The sequence below is a fragment of the Heterodontus francisci genome, unplaced genomic scaffold (assembly GCF_036365525.1).
Source record: "Heterodontus francisci isolate sHetFra1 unplaced genomic scaffold, sHetFra1.hap1 HAP1_SCAFFOLD_894, whole genome shotgun sequence".
NCBI lineage: Eukaryota > Metazoa > Chordata > Chondrichthyes > Heterodontiformes > Heterodontidae > Heterodontus > Heterodontus francisci.
Genome location: NW_027140446.1, coordinates 276,172 through 295,603, shown reverse-complemented (window position 1 = coordinate 295,603; position 19,432 = coordinate 276,172). Strand labels below are relative to the sequence as shown.

The 19,432-nt window shown below is 51.9% G+C and overlaps 1 protein-coding gene across 1 annotated transcript in view; it reads left to right on the top strand.

Moving 5' to 3' along the window:
* The first annotated feature begins 607 nt into the window (after positions 1-607).
* Positions 608-19,432, top strand: part of egfl7 (EGF-like-domain, multiple 7) — a 158,023-nt gene continuing 139,198 nt past the window's right edge. The window contains exons 1-2 of the mRNA XM_068025526.1: positions 608-692; positions 18,259-18,473. The gene's annotated coding sequence lies outside the window, so the exon portion shown is untranslated. The remainder of the gene's footprint in view (positions 693-18,258; positions 18,474-19,432) is intronic.

The following is a 19,432-nucleotide window of genomic DNA, read 5'->3' as shown; positions in this document are numbered from 1 at the left end:
CAATATCAGCTGGCACTCTCAGTCCGGAGCAGGGAGGGAATGTCAAACATTCCCCAAAGCTCTGACTCCTCGGAAGCATTTCCTGTTTAGAATCGGGTAAATGACACCCTTCCTCCCTCGGGGGAGGCCCGCCCTGGGTTAAAATTGCAGCACTGCCAGACACCAACATACCGGGCAAAGGGCATTTCACACACAGGCTCTGTGCCCACTGGCACTAGTTGTCAATCAGTGAGAGAGTGCACGCGAGTGTGGGAGCAGGGGGACGATGGGGGGGGCGGGGGGCGGGGGGGGCAAACTTTTGATGTTTGCTGTTTGAAAAGTTTTTTGACAATGTTCAAAGTTATTCCCCATGTTGTTAAAGCTCAGCCTCTGGTGTTGGGGGCAGGGCAGGGCACAGGAAGATGTCAGATCTGTTCAGCAACGATAAACCTCTCTGTCAGCAAAAAACTCTGAGATGCAGAAGTTAAATCTCCAAAACACATTTCCTCTAAAGAAAAAATTGCATCCGCACAATCTGACGAGTCGATAAGAAATTGGTTCGTCCAATCTGCAGGCATTCCCCTGGTCAAGAGCAAGTCATGTTAATTGTAAGCAGAGATAAGGAGGAATGATTTAAAATAGGCTGCAAGCTCAAAACTTCAGTCAATCAGAGACTGAGGGGCCAGGAAGTCGTTACAGGAAGCACAGGGCAAGTGCGTGAATCTCCTAGTCTTTACAAATATTTCTTTGAAACCGCATGCATTAACACAGCAGTTAGCAAGTTGGAAATGTAAAGACAGCTGGTGTACAATAAATGACAGCACCCAGAGTCTGTCTGAGTGCCAGTGTCAGTTATGGGCCTCGTCAGACGAGGTCAACGTTAGTTATTAATGCAAAATTAATTGTTAAATCTCTGCTGACTCGTGGGCATTGCTCAGTTTCCATTTTGACTTAACCATGGCACTGTAACACACAGCTGACAGTTACTGAGTATGGGATCACCAGGATCCCAGTTACACAGTACAACCAAGCAGTGTCTGGCTGTGTCAGAATTTTCAGTTCGGTGTTCATGGCGATAAACCGGGAGTGTGCACAGGGACATTGCAGCAGGAGTGTGCTCTGGGACATTGCACCAGGAGTGTGCACTGGGACATTGCACCAGGAGTGTGCACTGGGACATTGCAGCAGGAGTGTGCTCTGGGACATTGCACCAGGAGTGTGCTCTGGGACATTGCACCAGGAGTGTGCACTGGGACATTGCAGCAGGAGTGTGCTCTGGGACATTGCACCAGGAGTGTGCACTGGGACATTGCAGCAGGAGTGTGCTCTGGGACATTGCACCAGGAGTGTGCACTGGGACATTGCAGCAGGAGTGTGCTCTGGGACATTGCAGCAGGAGTGTGCTCTGGGACATTGCACCAGGAGTGTGCTCTGGGACATTGCACCAGGTGTGTGCACTGGGACATTGCAGCAGGAGTGTGCACTGGGACATTGCAGCAGGAGTGTGCTCTGGGACATTGCAGCAGGAGTGTGCTCTGGAACATTGCACCAGGAGTGTGCACTGGGACATTGCAGCAGGAGTGTGCACTGGGACATTGCAGCAGGAGTGTGCACTGGGACATTGCAGCAGGAGTGTGCTCCGGGACATTGCAGCAGGAGTGTGCTCTGGGACATTGCACCAGGAGTGTGCTCTGGGACATTGCACCAGGAGTGTGCTCTGGGACATTGCAGCAGGAGTGTGCACTGGGACATTGCAGCAGGAGTGTGCTCCGGGACATTGCACCTGGCGTGTGCACTGGGACATTGCAGCAGGAGTGTGCTCTGGGACATTGCACCAGGAGTGTGCACTGGGACATTGCAGCAGGAGTGTGCACTGGGACATTGCAGCAGGAGTGTGCTCCGGGACATTGCAGCAGGAGTGTGCGCTGGGACAATACACCAGGAGTGTGCTCTGGGACATTGCACCAGGAGTGTGCTCTGGGACATTGCACCAGGAGTGAGCACTGGGACATTGCACCAGGAGTATGCTCCGGGACATTGCACCTGGCGTGTGCTCCGGGACATTGCACCTGGCGTGTGCTCCGGGACATTGCACCAGGAGTGTGCTCTGGGACATTGCACTGTGAGTGTGACCAAGTCACTGCACTGCACTGGGAGAGTGACCCAGGACACTGCACTGGGAGATTGACACAGAACGCTGCATTGGGAGAGTGACCCAGGACACTGCACTGGGAGATTGACCCAGGACGATGCATTGGGAGAGTGACCCAGGACACTGCACTGGGAGATTGACACAGAACGCTGCATTGGGAGAGTGACCCAGGACACTGCACTGGGAGAGTGACCCAGGACGCTGCAATGGTAGAGTGACCCAGGTCGCTGCATTGTGAGAGTGACCCAGGATGCTGCACTGGGAGAGTGACCCAGGAAACTGCACTGGGAGAGTGACCCAGGACACTGCACTGGGAGACTGACCCAGGATGCTGCACTGGGAGAGTGACCCAGGACGCTGCACTGGGAGAGTGACCCAGGACACTGCAATGGGAGAGTGACCCAGGACACTGCACTGGGAGAGTGACCCAGGACACTGCACTGGGAGAGTGAGCCATGACTCTGCACTGGGACATTGTCCCAGGACACTGCACTGGGAGTGTGACCGAGACACTGCACTGGGAGAGTTACCCAGGACACTGCACTGGGAGAGTGACCCAGGACACTGCAATGGTAGAGTGACCCAGGACGCTGCACTGGGAGAGTGACCCAGGACGCTGCACTGGGAGAGTGACCCAGGATACTGCACTGGGAGAGTGACCCAGGACACTGCACTGGGAGATTGACCCAGGACACTGCACTGGGAGAGTGACCCAGGACACTGCACAGGGAGAGTGACCCAGGACGCTGCACTGGGAGATTGACCCAGGACACTGCACTGGGAGAGTGGCCCAGGACACTGCACTGGGTGTGTGACCGAGACACTGCACTGGGAGAGTTACCCAGGACACTGCACTGGGAGAGTGGCCCAGGACACTGCACTGGGTGTGTGACCGAGACACTGCACTGGGAGAGTTACCCAGGACACTGCAATGGTAGAGTGACCCAGGACGCTGTATTGTGAGAGTGACCCAGGATGCTGCACATGGAGCGTGACCCAGGAAACTGCACTGGGAGAGTGACCCAGGACACTGCACTGGGAGACTGACCCAGAATGCTGCATTGGGAGAGTGACCCAGGATACTGCACTGGGAGAGTGACCCAGGACGCTGCAATGGTAGAGTGACCCAGGACGCTGCACTGGGAGAGTGACCCAGGACGCTGCACTGGGAGAGTGACCCAGGACACTGCACTGGGAGACTGACCCAGAACGCTGCATTTGGAGAGGGACCCAGGACACTGCACAGTGAGAGGGACTGAGGATACTGCACTGGGAGAGTGATCCAGGACACTGCACTGTGTGTGATCGAGACACTGCACTGCACTGGTAGAGTGACCCAGGACACTGCACTGGGAGAGTGACCCAGGACACTGCACTGGGTGACTGACCCAGAACGCTGCATTGGGAGAGTGACCCAGGACACTGCACGGCGAGAGTGACCCAGGACACTGCACAGTGAGAGGGACTGAGGACACTGCACTGGGAGAGTGATCCAGGACACTGCACGGCACTGGGAGAGTGATCCAGGACACTGCACTGGGAGTGTGACCGAGACACTGCACTGGGAGAGTGACCCAGGACACTGCACTGCACTGCACTGGGAGAGTGATCCAGGACACTGCACTGGGAGTGTGATCCAGGAGTCTGCACTGTGAGAGGGACCCAGGACGCTGCAATGGGAGAGCGACACAGGACACTGCACTGGAAGAGGGACCCAGGACACTGCACTGGGAGAGGGACCCAGGACACTGCACTGGGAGATTGACCCAGGATACTGCACTGGGAGAGTGACCCAGGACACTGCACTGGCAGATTGACCCAGGACGCTGCACTGGGAGAGTGACCCAGGACGCTGCAAAGGGAGAGTGAGCCAGGACACTGCACTGGGAGATTGACACAGAACGCTGCATTGGGAGAGTGACCCAGGACACTGCACTGGGAGATTGACCCAGGACGATGCATTGGGAGAGTGACCCAGGACACTGCACTGGGACAGTGACCCAGGACACTGCACTGGGAGATTGACCCAGGACGCTGCATTATGAGAGTGACCCAGGACACTGCACTGGGAGAGTGACCCAGGAAACTGCAGTGGGAGAGTGACCCAGGACACTGCACTGGGAGACTGACCCAGAATGCTGCATTGGGAGAGTGACCCAGGACACTGCACTGGGAGAGTGACCCAGGACACTGCAATGGTAGAGTGACCCAGGACGCTGCATTGTGAGAGTGACCCAGGACACTGCACTGGGAGATTGACCCAGGACGCTGCACTGGGAGATTGACCCAGGACGCTGCACTGGGAGACTGACCCAGAATGCTGCATTGGGAGAGTGACCCAGGACACTGCACTGGGAGAGTGACCCAGGACGCTGCAATGGTAGAGTGAACCAGGACGCTGCACTGGGAGAGTGATCCAGGAAACTGCACTGGGAGAGTGACCCAGGACACTGCACTGGGAGAGTGACCCAGGAAACTGCAGTGGGAGAGTGACCCAGGACACTGCACTGGGTGACTGACCCAGAACACTGCACTGGGAGAGTGATCCAGGACACTGCACTGTGAGTGTGATCGAGACACTGCACTGCACTGGTAGAGTGACCCAGGACACTGCACTGGGAGATTGACCCAGGATACTGCACTGGGAGTGTGACCGAGACACTGCACTGGGATAGTGACCCAGGACACTGCACTGGGAGACTGAACCAGAACGCTGCATTGGGAGAGTGACCCAGGACACTGCACTGCGAGAGTGACCCAGGACACTGCACAGTGAGAGGGACTGAGGACACTGCACTGGGAGAGTGATCCAGGACACTGCACGGCACTGGGAGAGTGATCCAGGACACTGCACTGGGAGTGTGACCCAGGAAACTGCACTGCACTGCACTGGGAGAGCGATCCAGGACACTGCACTGGGAGTGTGATCCAGGAGTCTGCAATGGGAGAGTGACACAGGACACTGCACTGGAAGAGGGACCCAGGACACTGCACTGGGAGAGGGACCCAGGACACTGCACTGGGAGAGTGATCCAGGACACTGCACTGGGAGTGTGACCGAGACACTGCACTGGGAGTGTGACCCAGGAAACTGCACTGCACTGCACTGGGAGAGTGATCCAGGACACTGCACTGGGAGTGTGATCCAGGAGTCTGCAATGGGAGAGTGACACAGGACACTGCACTGGAAGAGGGACCCAGGACACTGCACTGGGAGAGGGACCCAGGACATTGCACTGGGAGATTGATCCAGGACACTGCACTGTGAGTGTGACCGAGTCACTGCACTGTACTGGGAGAGTGACCCAGGATACTGCACTGGGAGTGTGACCGAGACAATGCACTGGGAGAGTGACCCAGGACACTGCACTGGGAGACTGATCCAGAACGCTGCATTGGGAGAGTGACCGAGGACACTTCACGGTGAAAGGGTCCGAGGACACTGCACTGGGAGAGTGACCAAGACACTGCACTGGGAGAGTGATCCAGGACACTGCACCATGAGTCTGACCGAGACACTGCACTGGGAGAGTTACCCAGGACACTGCACTGGGAGAGTGACCCAGGACACTGCACTGGGAGAGTTACCCAGGACACTGCACTGGGAGAGTTACCCAGGACACTGCACTGGGAGAGTGAGCCATGACGCTGCACTGGGACATTGTCCCAGGACACTGCACTGGGAATGTGACCGAGACACTGCACTGGGAGAGTTACCCAGGACACTGCACTGGGAGTGTGACCCAGGACACTGCACTGGGAGATTGACCCAGGACACTGCACTGGGAGAGTGACCCAGGAGACTGCACTGCACTGCACTGGGAGAGTGATCCAGGACACTGCACTGGTTGTGTGACCGAGACACTGCACTGGGAGAGTTACCCAGGACACTGCACTGGGAGAGTGACCCAGGACACTGCACTGGGTGAGTGACCGAGACACTGCACTGGGAGAGTTACCCAGGACACTGCACTGGGATATTGACCCAGGACACTGCACAGGGAGAGTGACCTAGGACACTGCACTGGGTGTGTGACTAGACACTGCACTGGGAGAGTTACCCAGGACACTGCACTGGGAGAGGGGCCCAGGGCACTGCACTGGGAGAGTGACCGAGACACTGCACTGGGAGAGTGATCCAGGACACTGCACTGCACTGGGAGAGTGATCCAGGACACTGCACTGGGAGTGTGACCGAGACACTGCACTGGGAGAGTGACCCAGGAGACTGCATTGCACTGCACTGGGAGAGTGATCCAGGACACTGCACTGGTTGTGTGACCGAGACACTGCACTGGGAGAGTTACCCAGGACACTGCACTGGGAGAGTGACCCATGACGCTGCTCTGGGACATTGACCCAGGACACTGCACTGGGAGTGTGACCGAGACACTGCACTGGGAGAGTTACCTAGGACACTGCACTGGGAGAGTGATCCAGGACACTGCACTGCACTGGGGGAGTGACCCAGGACACTGCACTGGGATATTGACCCAGGACACTGCACAGGGAGAGTGACCCAGGACGCTGTACTGGGCGAGTGACCCAGGACACGGCAATGGGAGAGTGACCCAGGACGCTGCACTGGTAGAGTGACCCAGGACGCTGCACAGGGAGATTGACCCAGGACACTGCACTGGGAGAGTGACCCAGGACACTGCACTGGAAGAGGGACCCAGGACACTGCACAGTGAGAGGGTCCCAGGACACTGCACTGGGAGTGTGACCCTGGAGACTGCACTGGGAGAGGGACCCAGGACACTACATTAGGAGAGTGACCCAGGATGCTGTACTGGGAGAGTGACCCAGGACGCTGCACTGGGAGATTGACCCAGGAAACTGCACTGGGTGATTGACCCAGAATGCTGTATTGGGAGAGTGACCCAGGACACTGCACTGGGAGAGTGACCCAGGACGCTGCACTGTGAGAGTGACCCAGGACGCTGCAATGGTAGAGTGACCCAGGACACTGCGTTGGGAGAGTGACCCAGGACACTGCACTGGGTGATTGACCCAGAATGCTGCATTGGGAGAGTGACCCAGGACACTGCACTGGGATAGTGACCCAGGACGCTGCATTGGGAGAGTGACCCAGGACGCTGCACTGTGAGAGTGACCCAGGACGCTGCAATGGTAGAGTGACCCAGGACGCTGCATTGGGAGAGTGACCCAGGATGCTGCATTGGGAGAGTGACCCAGGACGCTGCACTGTGAGAGTGACCCAGGACGCTGCGTTGGGAGAGGGGCCCAGGACACTGCACTGGGAGAGTGACCGAGACACTGCACTGGGAGAGTGATCCAGGACACTGCACTGCACTGGGAGAGTGATCCAGGACACTGCACTGGGAGTGTGACCGAGACACTGCACTGGGAGAGTGACCCAGGAGACTGCACTGCACTGCACTGGGAGAGTGATCCAGGACACTGCACTGGTTGTGTGACCGAGACACTGCACTGGGAGAGTGACCCAGGACACTGCACTGGGAGAGTGACCCAGGACACTGCACTGGGAGAGTGAGCCATGACGCTGCTCTGGGACATTGACCCAGGACACTGCACTGGGAGTGTGACCGAGACACTGCACTGGGAGAGTTACCCAGGACACTGCACTGGGAGAGTGATCCAGGACACTGCACTGCACTGGGAGAGTGACCCAGGACACTGCACTGGGATATTGACCCAGGACACTGCACAGGGAGAGTGACCCAGGACACTGCACTGGGTGTGTGACCGAGACACTGCACTGGGAGAGTTACCCAGGACACTGCACTGGGAGAGGGGCCCAGGGCACTGCACTGGGAGAGTGACCGAGACACTGCACTGGGAGAGTGATCCAGGACACTGCACTGCACTGGGAGAGTGATCCAGGACACTGCACTGGGAGTGTGACCGAGACACTGCACTGGGAGAGTGACCCAGGAGACTGCACTGCACTGCACTGGGAGAGTGACCCAGGACACTGCACTGGTTGTGTGACCGAGACACTGCACTGGGAGAGTTACCCAGGACACTGCACTGGGAGAGTGACCCAGGACACTGCACTGGGAGAGTGAGCCATGACGCTGTTCTGGGACATTGACCCAGGACACTGCACTGGGAGTGTGACCGAGTCACTGCACTGGGAGAGTTACCCAGGACACTGCACTGGGAGAGTGATCCAGGACACTGCACTGCACTGGGAGAGTGACCCAGGACGCTGCACTGGGATATTGACCCAGGACACTGCACAGGGAGAGTGACCCAGGACGCTGTACTGGGCGAGTGACCCAGGACACGGCACTGGGAGAGTGACCCAGGACGCTGCACTGGTAGAGTGACCCAGGACGCTGCACAGGGAGATTGACCCAGGACACTGCACTGGGAGATTGACCCAGGACACTGCACTGGAAGAGGGACCCAGGACACTGCACAGTGAGAGGGTCCCAGGACACTGCACTGGGAGTGTGATCCTGGAGACTGCACTGGGAGAGGGACCCAGGACACTGCATTAGGAGAGTGACCCAGGATGCTGTACTGGGAGAGTGACCCAGGACACTGCATTAGGAGAGTGACCCAGGACGCTGCACTGGGAGATTGACCCAGGAAACTGCACTGGGTGATTGACCCAGAATGCTGCATTGGGAGAGTGACCCAGGACACTGCACTGGGAGAGTGACCCAGGATGCTGCATTGGGAGATTGACCCAGGATGCTGCATTGGGACAGTGACCCAGGACGCTGCAATGGTAGAGTGACCCAGGACACTGCACTGGGCTAGTGACCCAGAATGCTGCATTGGGAGAGTGACCCAGAATGCTGCATTGGGAGAGTGACCCAGGACACTGCACTGGGAGAGTGACCCAGAATGCTGTATTGGGAGAGTGACCCAGGACACTGCACTGGGAGAGTGACCCAGGATGCTGCATTGGGAGAGTGACCCAGGACACTGCACTGGGAGAGTGACCCAGGATGCTGCATTGGGAGATTGACCCAGGATGCTGCATTGGGAGAGTGACCCAGGACGCTGCATTGGGAGAGTGACCCAGGACACTGCACTGGGATAGTGACCCAGGACGCTGCATTGGGAGAGTGACCCAGGACGCTGCACTGTGAGAGTGACCCAGGACGCTGCAATGGTAGAGTGACCCAGGACACTGCATTGGGAGAGTGACCCAGGACGCTGCATTGGGAGAGTGACCCAGGACGCTGCACTGTGAGAGTGACCCAGGACGCTGCGTTGGGAGAGTGACCCAGGATGCTGCATTGGGAGAGTGACCCAGGACACTGCAAAGGGAGAGTGACCCAGGACACTGCACTGGGAGAGTGACCCAGGAAACTGCACTGGGAGAGTGACCCAGGACGCTGCATTGGGAGTTTGACCCAGGACGCTGCATTGGGAGAGTGACCCAGGACACTGCACTGCGAGAGTGACCCAGGAAACTGCACTGGGAGAGTGACCCAGGACACTGCACTGGGAGACTGACCCAGAACGCTGCATTGGGAGAGTGACCCAGGACGCTGCACTGGGAGAGTGACCCAGGACACTGCACTGGGAGAGTGACCCAGGAAACTGCACTGCGAGAGTGACCCAGGACGCTGCACTGTGAGAGTGACCCAGGACGCTGCACTGGGAGAGTGACCCAGGAAACTGCACTGGGAGAGTGACCCAGGACGCTGCACTGTGAGAGTGACCCAGGACACTGCACTGGGAGAGTGACCCAGGACGCTGCAATGGGAGAGTGAGCCAGGACACTGCACTGGGAGAGTGACCCAGGAAACTGCACTGGGAGAGTGACCCAGGACCCAGGTTAGTAAATTTGCGGATGACACGAAGGTCGGTGGAGTTGTGGATAGTGCCGAAGGATGTTGTAGGGTACAGAGGGACATAGATAGGCTGCAGAGCTGTGCTGAGAGATGGCAAATGGAGTTTAATGCGGAAAAGTGTGAGGTGATTCACTTTGGAAGGAGTAACAGGATTGCAGAGTACTGGGCTAATGGGAAGATTCTTGATAGTGTAGATGAACAGAGAGATCTTGGTGTCCAGGTACATAAATCCCTGAAAGTTGCCACCCAGGTTAATAGAGCTGTTAAGAAGGCATATGGTGTGTTAGCTTTTATTAGTAGGGGGATCGAGTTTCGGAGCCATGAGGTCATGCTGCAGCTGTAAAAAACTCTGGTGAGGCCGCACCTGGAGTATTGCGTGCAGTTCTGGTCACCGCATTATAGGAAGGATGTGGAAGCTTTGGAAAAGGTGCAGAGGAGATTTACTAGGATGTTGCCTGGTATGGAGGGAAGGTCTTACGAGGAAAGGCTGAGGGACTTGAGGTTGTTTTCGTTAGAGAGAAGGAGGAGAAGAGGTGACTTAATAGAGACATATAAGATAATCAGAGGGTTAGATAGGGTGGATAGTGAGAGTCTTTTTCCTTGGATGGTGATGGCAAACACGAGGGGACATAGCTTTAAGTTGAGGGGTGATAGATAATGGACAGATGTCAGAGGTAGTTTCTTTACTCAGAGAGTAGTAGGGGCGTGGATCGCCCTGCCTGCAACAGTAGTAGACTCGTCAACTTTAAGGGCATTTAAGTGGTCATTGGATAGACATATGGATGAAAATGGAATAGTGTAGGTCAGATGGTTTCACAGGTCGGCGCAACATCGAGGGCTGAAGGGCCTGTACTGCGCTGTAATATTCTAATGTTCTAATGTTCTAAAGTGCCATGGGATCTTTACCATCCACCTGAGCAAGCAGATGGGGCCTCGGTTTAACATCTTATCTGAAAGATGGCACCTCTGACAATGCAGTATTCCCCCAGTGCTGCACTGGAGTGTTAGTCTGGATTTTTGTGTTCAAATCCTGGAGTGGGATTGAACATGAAACCTGATGATTCAGATGGAACAGTGCTGATAATTAAAGCACAGCTGTCCACAGAGGAACTAACCAATGTTCTTCAGTCCCTTTGATCCATTAAAGTAATGACCAACCCCAGGAATTGTACAAATTGCAATGGCTGCTTTTCCAGCCCAGGGTGAATGTGCCACTGGATGAGGTTTCCACAGCATCAACTGGCAGGAATCTAGCTCCTTATTGATATCAATATCAAACCCATTTCTCTCCCAACGTCGCTCCTAGATTTCCTCATCTCAAAGGAAGACAAAGGAAGACGGTTGTGGTTGTTGGAGGTCAATCATCTGAGCTCCAGGACATCACTGCAGGAGTTCCTCAGGGTAGTGTTCTAGGCCCAACCATCTTCAGCTGCTTCATCAATGACCTTCCTTCAATCATAAGGTCAGAAGTGGGGATGTTCGCTGATGATTGCACAATGTTCAGCACCATTCGCAACTCCTCAGATACTGAAGCAGTCTGTGTAGAAATGCAGCAAGATCTGGACAAAATCCAGGCTTGGGCTGATAAGTGGCAAGTGATATTCGCGCCACACAAGTGCCAGACAATGACCATCTCCAACAAGAGAGAATCTAACCATCTCCCCTTGACATTCAACAGCATTACCATCGCTGAATCCCCCACTATCAACATCCTAGTGGTTACCATTGACCAGAAACTGAACTGGAGTAGTCATATAAATACCGTGGCGACAAGAGCAGGTCAGAGACTAGGAATCCTGAGGCGAGTAACTCACCTCTTGACTCCCCAAAGCCTGTCCACCATCTACAAGGCACAAGTCAGGAGTGTGATGGAATACTCTCCACTTGCCTGGATGGCTGCAGCTCCAACAACACTCAAGAAGTTCGATACCATCCAGGACAAAGCAGCCCGCTTGATTGGCATCCCATCTACAAACATTCACTCCCTCCACCACCGACGCACAGTGGCAGCAGTGTGTCCCATCTACAAGATGCACTGCATGAATTCCCCCAGGCTCCTTAGACAGCATCTTCCAAACCCGCGACCTCTACCAACTAGAAGGACAAGGGCAGCAGATGCATATCCATTTTAAAGGGTGGCACAGTGGCGCAGTGGTTAGCACTGCAGCCTCACAGCTCCAGCGACCTGGGTTCAATTCTGGGTACTGCCTGTGTGGAGTTTGCAAGTTCTCCCTGTGTCTGCGTGGGTTTCCTCCGGGTACTCCGGTTTCCTCCCACATGCCAAAGACTTGCATTTTGATAGGTAAATTGGCCATTCGCAATTGCCCCTAGTATAGGTAGGTGGTAGGGAAATATAGGGACAGGTGGGGATGTGGTAGGAATATGGAATTAGTGTAGGATTAGTATAAATGGGTGGTTGATGGTCGGCACAGACTCGGTGGGCCGAAGGGCCTGTTTCAGTGCTGTATCTCTAAACTAAACTAAACTAAACTAAGCATGGGAACACCACCACCTGCAAGTTCCCCTCCAAGTCATACACCATCCTGACTTGGAACTATATCGCCGTTCCTTCACTGTCACTGGGTCAAAATCCTGGAACTCCCTTCCTAACAGCACTGTGGGTGTACCTACCCCACATGGACTGCAGCGGTTCAAGAAGGCAGCTCACCACCACCTTCTCAAGGGCAATTAGGGATGGGCAATAAATGCTGGCCTGGCCAGTGACGCCCACATCCCATGCACAAATAAAATTAAACTTCTACCATTACTGAGTTTTCCTTTTAACAAGTTGAGGTTTGTCAGAAGTTATAACTTGCTCAACCGCATCAACTCTCAACACTTAGTGTTCCAAACTATCACCTTTCAGCAGCTGCCTCCTTAGATTCCATGTCACCAGTCGCTCCCAATCGCAAATCTCTAATCACTTATAATGATGAGATGACTCACCCTGTCTGATATGTAGCTATACTGTCAAGGCTGGTTATATAGAGAGGTTGGCCGTCCGTCTGTCTCACAACAGTCTGTTCTTTCTCTCTCACACACAGCCCTGCACACACTCTCAAACTGTTCACGTACAGCAGGGATGGCAGGACAGTGTTGTAGCTGAGGTATATGAGATCTGGTGGATGCCAGTGTGATCGATGGCAAACACGTCTGCAGTAAGTGTTTGAAGCTCGAGGAGCTTCAGCTCAGAGTCATTGAGCTAGAGACCGAGTTACAGACACTGTGCTGTATCGGGGTGGGGTGGGGTGGGGGTGCAAGTTACCTGGACACTTTGTTCACACCCCTTTGGATCAGGTTGTCTGATTGGATCAGTGGTCAGGGACAGGAGGGTGTGACTGCGGATGAGGTAGGTCAGGGGATCGAGAAGGCAGAAGTAGAGGAACCTCAGCCCCTGTAGTTGTACAACAGTTTTGAGATTCTGTCATCTTGTATGGATGAGAGCGAGGGCTGCAGGGTGGATGAGCAGACTGACAATGGCACTGTGGTACAGGAAGCCATTCAAATAGAGAATAGGAACATAGTGGTAGTAGGAGATAGTACAGTCAGAGGGATAGGCACAGTTCTCTATGGCCAACAGAGAGAGTCCAGACGGCTGTGTTGTCTGTCCGGTGCCAGGGTTTGGGACATCTGCTTGGGGCTGGAGAGGAACTTGCAGTGGGAGGGGGAGGATCCAGTTGTTGTGGTCCAATCAGGTAATCTTTGGATTATTACCTGAACCATGAGAAAATTGGCATAGGGAAAATAAGATTAGAGAGTTGAATATGTGGCTCAAAGATTGGTGTGGGAGAAATGAGTTTCAATTCCTGGGGCACTGGCACCAGTACTGGGGAAAGTGGAAGCTGTACCATTGGGGCGGTCTTCACCTGAACCGTACTGGGACCAGTGTTCTGGTGAGTCGTATAACTAGGGCAGTAGCGAGAGCCTTTTAACTAAATGACTGGGGGAAGGGATCATGTGAGAGGAGATGTGGTAAATTAAAGAGAAAGGACAAGGCAATAGAACAGGGTAGCGATATGGGAAATAATGACCAGAGTTTAGTAGGAAGGGACAGAGTGAATAAACTGAAGAATGCATCAGCAGATAAGGCCAGAGTTTGCAAGAAGATGGAATTAAAGGCTCTGTACCTGAATGAGTGCAACATTTGTAACAAAATGGATGAATTGAGAGCACAAATAGAAATACATATGCATGACCTGATAGCCATTACAGAGACATGGTTGCAAGGTGACAAAGGCTTGGACCAAAATATTGAAAAATATTTGACATCTGGAAAAGACAGGAAGCTAGGAAAAGCTTTTGGGGTAGCTCTGTTAATTAATTATGTCATTAGTACAGTAATGAGAGATGACCTTAGTTCAGAAGAGGAAGATGTAGAATCAGTTTGGGTACAGATGATAAATAGGAAATGTAAGAGGGTACTTGTGGGAGTAGTTTATAGGCCCCCTAACAGTTGCTGCGCTGTAGGAAATCATATACAGGAAGAAATAAATGAGGCTTGTATGACAGGTACTGAAATAGTCACGGGTGACTTTAATCTACATGTAGGTTGGGCAAATTAGATTGGCAAAGGTAGCCTGGAAAATGTGTTCACAGAGTGTATCATAGGACAATTTCTTAGAGCAGTACACTCTAGAGCCAACCATGGAGCAGCCTATTATAGACCTGGTAATGTGCAATGAGTCAGGATCAATAATCTGATGGTAAAGGAGCTTCTAGGCAACAGCGATCACAACATGACAGAATTTCACATTCAGTTTTAAAGGGAGAAGTGTGGGTCTAAGACTACTGTTTTAAACCTAAATAAAGGTAATTACAAGGGTATGAAGGCAGAGCTAGCTAAAGTAAACTGGGAAACTAGGTTAAAGGTAGGAGAGTAGAGATGCAGTAGCAAACTTTTAAGGAGATATTTAATAACTCTCAGCAAAGATTTTTCCCAGTGAGAAAGAAAGATTCTTTGAGAAGGATGCATCATCTCTGGCTAAATAAGGAAGTTAAGGATAGTATCAAATTGAAAGAAACACTGTACAAATCTGCAAAGCCTAGTGGTAGATCAGAAGATTGGACAGATTTTAAGAACCAGCAAAGAATAACGAACAAAATAAAGACAGAGAAAGTAATTATATGAGAAAACTAGCTAGTAATATAAAAACAGATAGTAAAAAGACTCTAGGAGTATTTAAATAGGAAAAGAATAATTAAAGTGAGTGCTGGTGAATTAATAATGGAAAACAAGGAAATAGCGGAAGCTTTGAACAGGTATTTTGTGTCTGTTTTCATTGTAGACGACTGGGAAAACTTCCCAAAGATGTTTAAAAATCAAGAGGTGAAAGGGAGGGAGGAATTTAAAACAACAACCATTGCTAGGTGCTGGGAAAACTATTAGACTTAAAGGCTGATAAGTCCCCAGGACCGGAAGGCCTGCATCCTAGAAACATAGGGACAGGAGTAGGCCATTCAGCCCATCGTGCCTGCTCCACCATCCTATCCATAGGATCCTAGTGTCTTAAAATATGTGGCTGCAGAGATAGTAGAGGCTTTCATTATAATCTTTCACAATTCCTTACATTCTGGAAAGGTCCCAATGGATTGGAAAATCACAAATGCAACACCTCTATTCAAAAAAGGAGGGAGAGGGAAAGTTGGAAACTACAGGCCAGTTAGCCGAATATCTGTCATTGGGAAAATGCTAGAATCCATAATTAAAGAGGTTATAGCAGGGCATCTAGAAAATCATAATACAATCAGGCAGAGTCAACATGGTTTTGTGAAAGGGAAATCGTGTTTGACTAATTTATTGGAGTTCTTTGAGGAGGGTGTGATAAAGAGGAACCTGTAGAAGTAGTGTACTTGGATTTCCAAAAGGCATTCCATAAAGTGCCATATAAAAGGTTATTATACAAATTAAGAGCTCATGGTCTGGGGGAAACATATTAGTATGGATAGAGGATTGGTTAGCTAACAGGAAGTGGAGAATAGGGATAAATGGGTCATTTACGGGTTGGCAAGGGTGCAGTGTCACAGGGATCAGTGCTGGGGCCTCAACTATTTACAATCTATATCAATGACTTGGATGAAGGGACCAAATGCATCGTAGCTAAATTTACTGGTGACCCAACGATAGGTCGAAAAGTAAGCTGCAAGGGGACATTGGTTAGTACTCTTCCATCAACAAAAGATGATGGACATGCAGTAAACAATGCATTTAGATGGAGTGTCTTCTCTTGGTTCACCTTTGCTGATGGATCAGTTGTGTGAATGGCCTTTTAATGTGTTTTACGTTTGATGTAATTCTATGTAAATCTCTATGTCTCATTCTCTCCCTCATGTTTCTCTATATCGCTCTATCCTTCCCCTCTTTAATAGATGTGTCCTATGTCTCTCTCTCCTTCCCCTCTTTAACAGATGTGTCCTATCTCTCTCTCTCTCCTTCCCCTCTTTAACAGATGTGTCCTCTCTCTCTCTCTCTCCTTCCCCTCTTTAACAGATGTGTCCTATTTCTCTCCTTCCCCTCTTTAACAGATGTGTCCAATCTCTCTCTCTCTCTCTCTCTCCTTCCCCTCTGAAACAGAGGTGTCCTATTTCTCTCTCTCCTTCTCCTCTTTAACAGATGTGTCCAATCTCTCTCTCTCTCTCTCCTTCCCCTCTGAAACAGAGGTGTCCTATCTCTCTCTCTCTCTCTCTCTCCTTCCCCTCTTTAACAGATGTGTCCTATTTCTCTCTCTCCTTCCCCTCTTTAACAGATGTGTCCAATCTCTCTCTCTCTCTCTCCTTCCCCTCTGAAACAGAGGTGTCCTATCTCTCTCTCTCTCTCTCCTTCCCCTCTTCAACAGATGTGTCCTATCTCTCTCTCTCTCCTTCCCCTCTTTAACAGATGTGTCCAATCTCTCTCTCTCTCTCTCTCTCCTTCCCCTCTGAAACAGAGGTGTCCTATTTCTCTCTCTCCTTCTCCTCTTTAACAGATGTGTCCAATCTCTCTCTCTCTCTCTCCTTCCCCTCTGAAACAGAGGTGTCCTATCTCTCTCTCTCTCTCTCTCTCCTTCCCCTCTTTAACAGATGTGTCCTATTTCTCTCTCTCCTTCCCCTCTTTAACAGATGTGTCCAATCTCTCTCTCTCTCTCTCCTTCCCCTCTTTAACAGATGTGTCCAATCTCTCTCTCTCTCTCCATCCCCTCTTTAACTGATGTGTCCTATCTCTCTCTCTCTCCTTCCCCTCTTTAACAGATGTGTCCAATCTCTCTCTCTCTCTCTCTCCATCCCCTCTTTAACTGATGTGTCCTATCTCTCTCTCTCCTTCCCCTATTTAACTGATGTGTCCAATCTCTCTCTCTCTCTCTCTCTCTCCATCCCCTCTTTAACTGATGTGTCCAATCTCTCTCTCTCTCTCTCTCCATCCCCTCTTTAACAGATGTGTCCAATCTCTCTCTCTCTCTCCATCCCCTCTTTAACTGATGTGTCCTATCTCTCTCTCTCTCCTTCCCCTCTTTAACAGATGTGTCCAATCTCTCTCTCTCTCTCTCCATCCCCTCTTTAACTGATGTGTCCTATCTCTCTCTCTCTCCTTCCCCTATTTAACTGATGTGTCCAATCTCTCTCTCTCTCTCTCTCTCTCTCCATCCCCTCTTTAACTGATGTGTCCTATCTCTCTCTCTCTCCTTCCCCTATTTAACAGATGTGTCCAATCTCTCTCTCTCTCTCTCTCCATCCCCTCTTTAACTGATGTGTCCAATCTCTCTCTCTCTCCTTCCCCTATTTAACAGATGTGTCCAATCTCTCTCTCTCTCTCTCCATCCCCTCTTTAACAGATGTGTCCAATCTCTCTCTCTCTCTCTCTCCATCCCCTCTTTAACTGATGTGTCCTATCTCTCACTCTCTCCTTCCCCTATTTAACAGATGTGTCCAATCTCTCTCTCTCTCTCTCTCTCTCCATCCCCTCTTTAACTGATGTGTTCTATCTCTCTCTCTCTCCTTCCCCTATTTAACAGATGTGTCCAATCTCTCTCTCTCTCTCTCTCTCCATCCCCTCTTTAACTGATGTGTCCTATCTCTCTCTCTCTCCTTCCCCTATTTAACAGATGTGTCCAATCTCTCTCTCTCTCTCTCTCCTTCCCCTATTTAACAGATGTGTCCTATCCCTCTCTCTCTCAAGACCCCTCTTCATTCTCCATCCTACCTGCTGATTTCTATCCAAACCTCTCTCATTATTCTCTTTGCACATTTTCATTCCAACTCGACACCCTCTTCCTTTCTCACCTTCATCATCTGTCTCTCTGGTCACACAGCAAAAGCCTCCCATCTATCAAAGAATTCTTCTCTTGTTTCCAGAGTAGCTCTGAGATGTCTGACAGACCCGAGTAAGCGGGCGAGAGCTTGCCAATCCCAGCTGATGAGGCGGACAGACCGGTGGAGAATTCAAGTCAGTGACAGCCAGCAGGGATCCAATCACCATCTCACACAAATGTGCCAATTCCAACGTTTCACAGCGACGAATGGGTGGTGCTGAATGAGTGCACGATGATATATCTTCATCGAGACTGAAGGTAAACTCTTTGACCAAGGTTAACCACTGTCATTTCCCCAGCCATCTGGGAGGATGTTTAACATGAACTGCCTAACCTCCAGACTTGAAGATTCCAACACACTCCTGGCTAGTCTCCCACATTCTGCTGTCAGTAAACAGGAAGTCATCCATGCCTGCAGCCCCGATTCTTAACTCGCACCCAGTCCCGTTCCCCCATCACCCCCTGTACTCACTGACCGACATTAACACACACCAAGTCCCGTTCCTCTATCACCCCTGTACTCACTGACCTACATTAACACACACCAAGTCCCGTTCCCCTATCACCCCCTGTACTCACTGACCTACATTAACACACACCAAGTCCCGTTCCCCTATCACCCCCTGTACTCACTGACCTACATTAACACACACCAAGTCCCGTTCCCCTATCACCTCTGTACTCAGTGACCTACATTAACTCACACCAAGTCCCGTTCCCCTATCACCCCCTGTACTCACTGACCGACATTAACACACACCAAGTCCCGTTCCCCTATCACCCCCTCTACTCACTGACCTACATTAACACACACCAAGTCCCGTTCCCCTATCACGCCCTGTACTCACTGACCTACATTAACACACACCAAGTCCCGTTCCCCTATCACCCCCTGTACTCAGTGACCTACATTAACTCACACCAAGTCCCGTTCCCCTATCACCCCCTGTACTCACTGACCGACATTAACACACACCAAGTCCCGTTCCCCTATCACCCCCTCTACTCACTGACCTACATTAACACACACCAAGTCCCGTTCCCCTATCACCCCTGTACTCAGTGACCTACATTAACTCACACCAAGTCCCGTTCCCCTATCACCCCCTGTACTCACTGACCTACATTAACACACACCAAGTGCCGTTCCCCTATCACCCCTGTACTCAGTGACCTACATTAACACACACCAAGTCCTGTTCCCCTATCACCCCTCT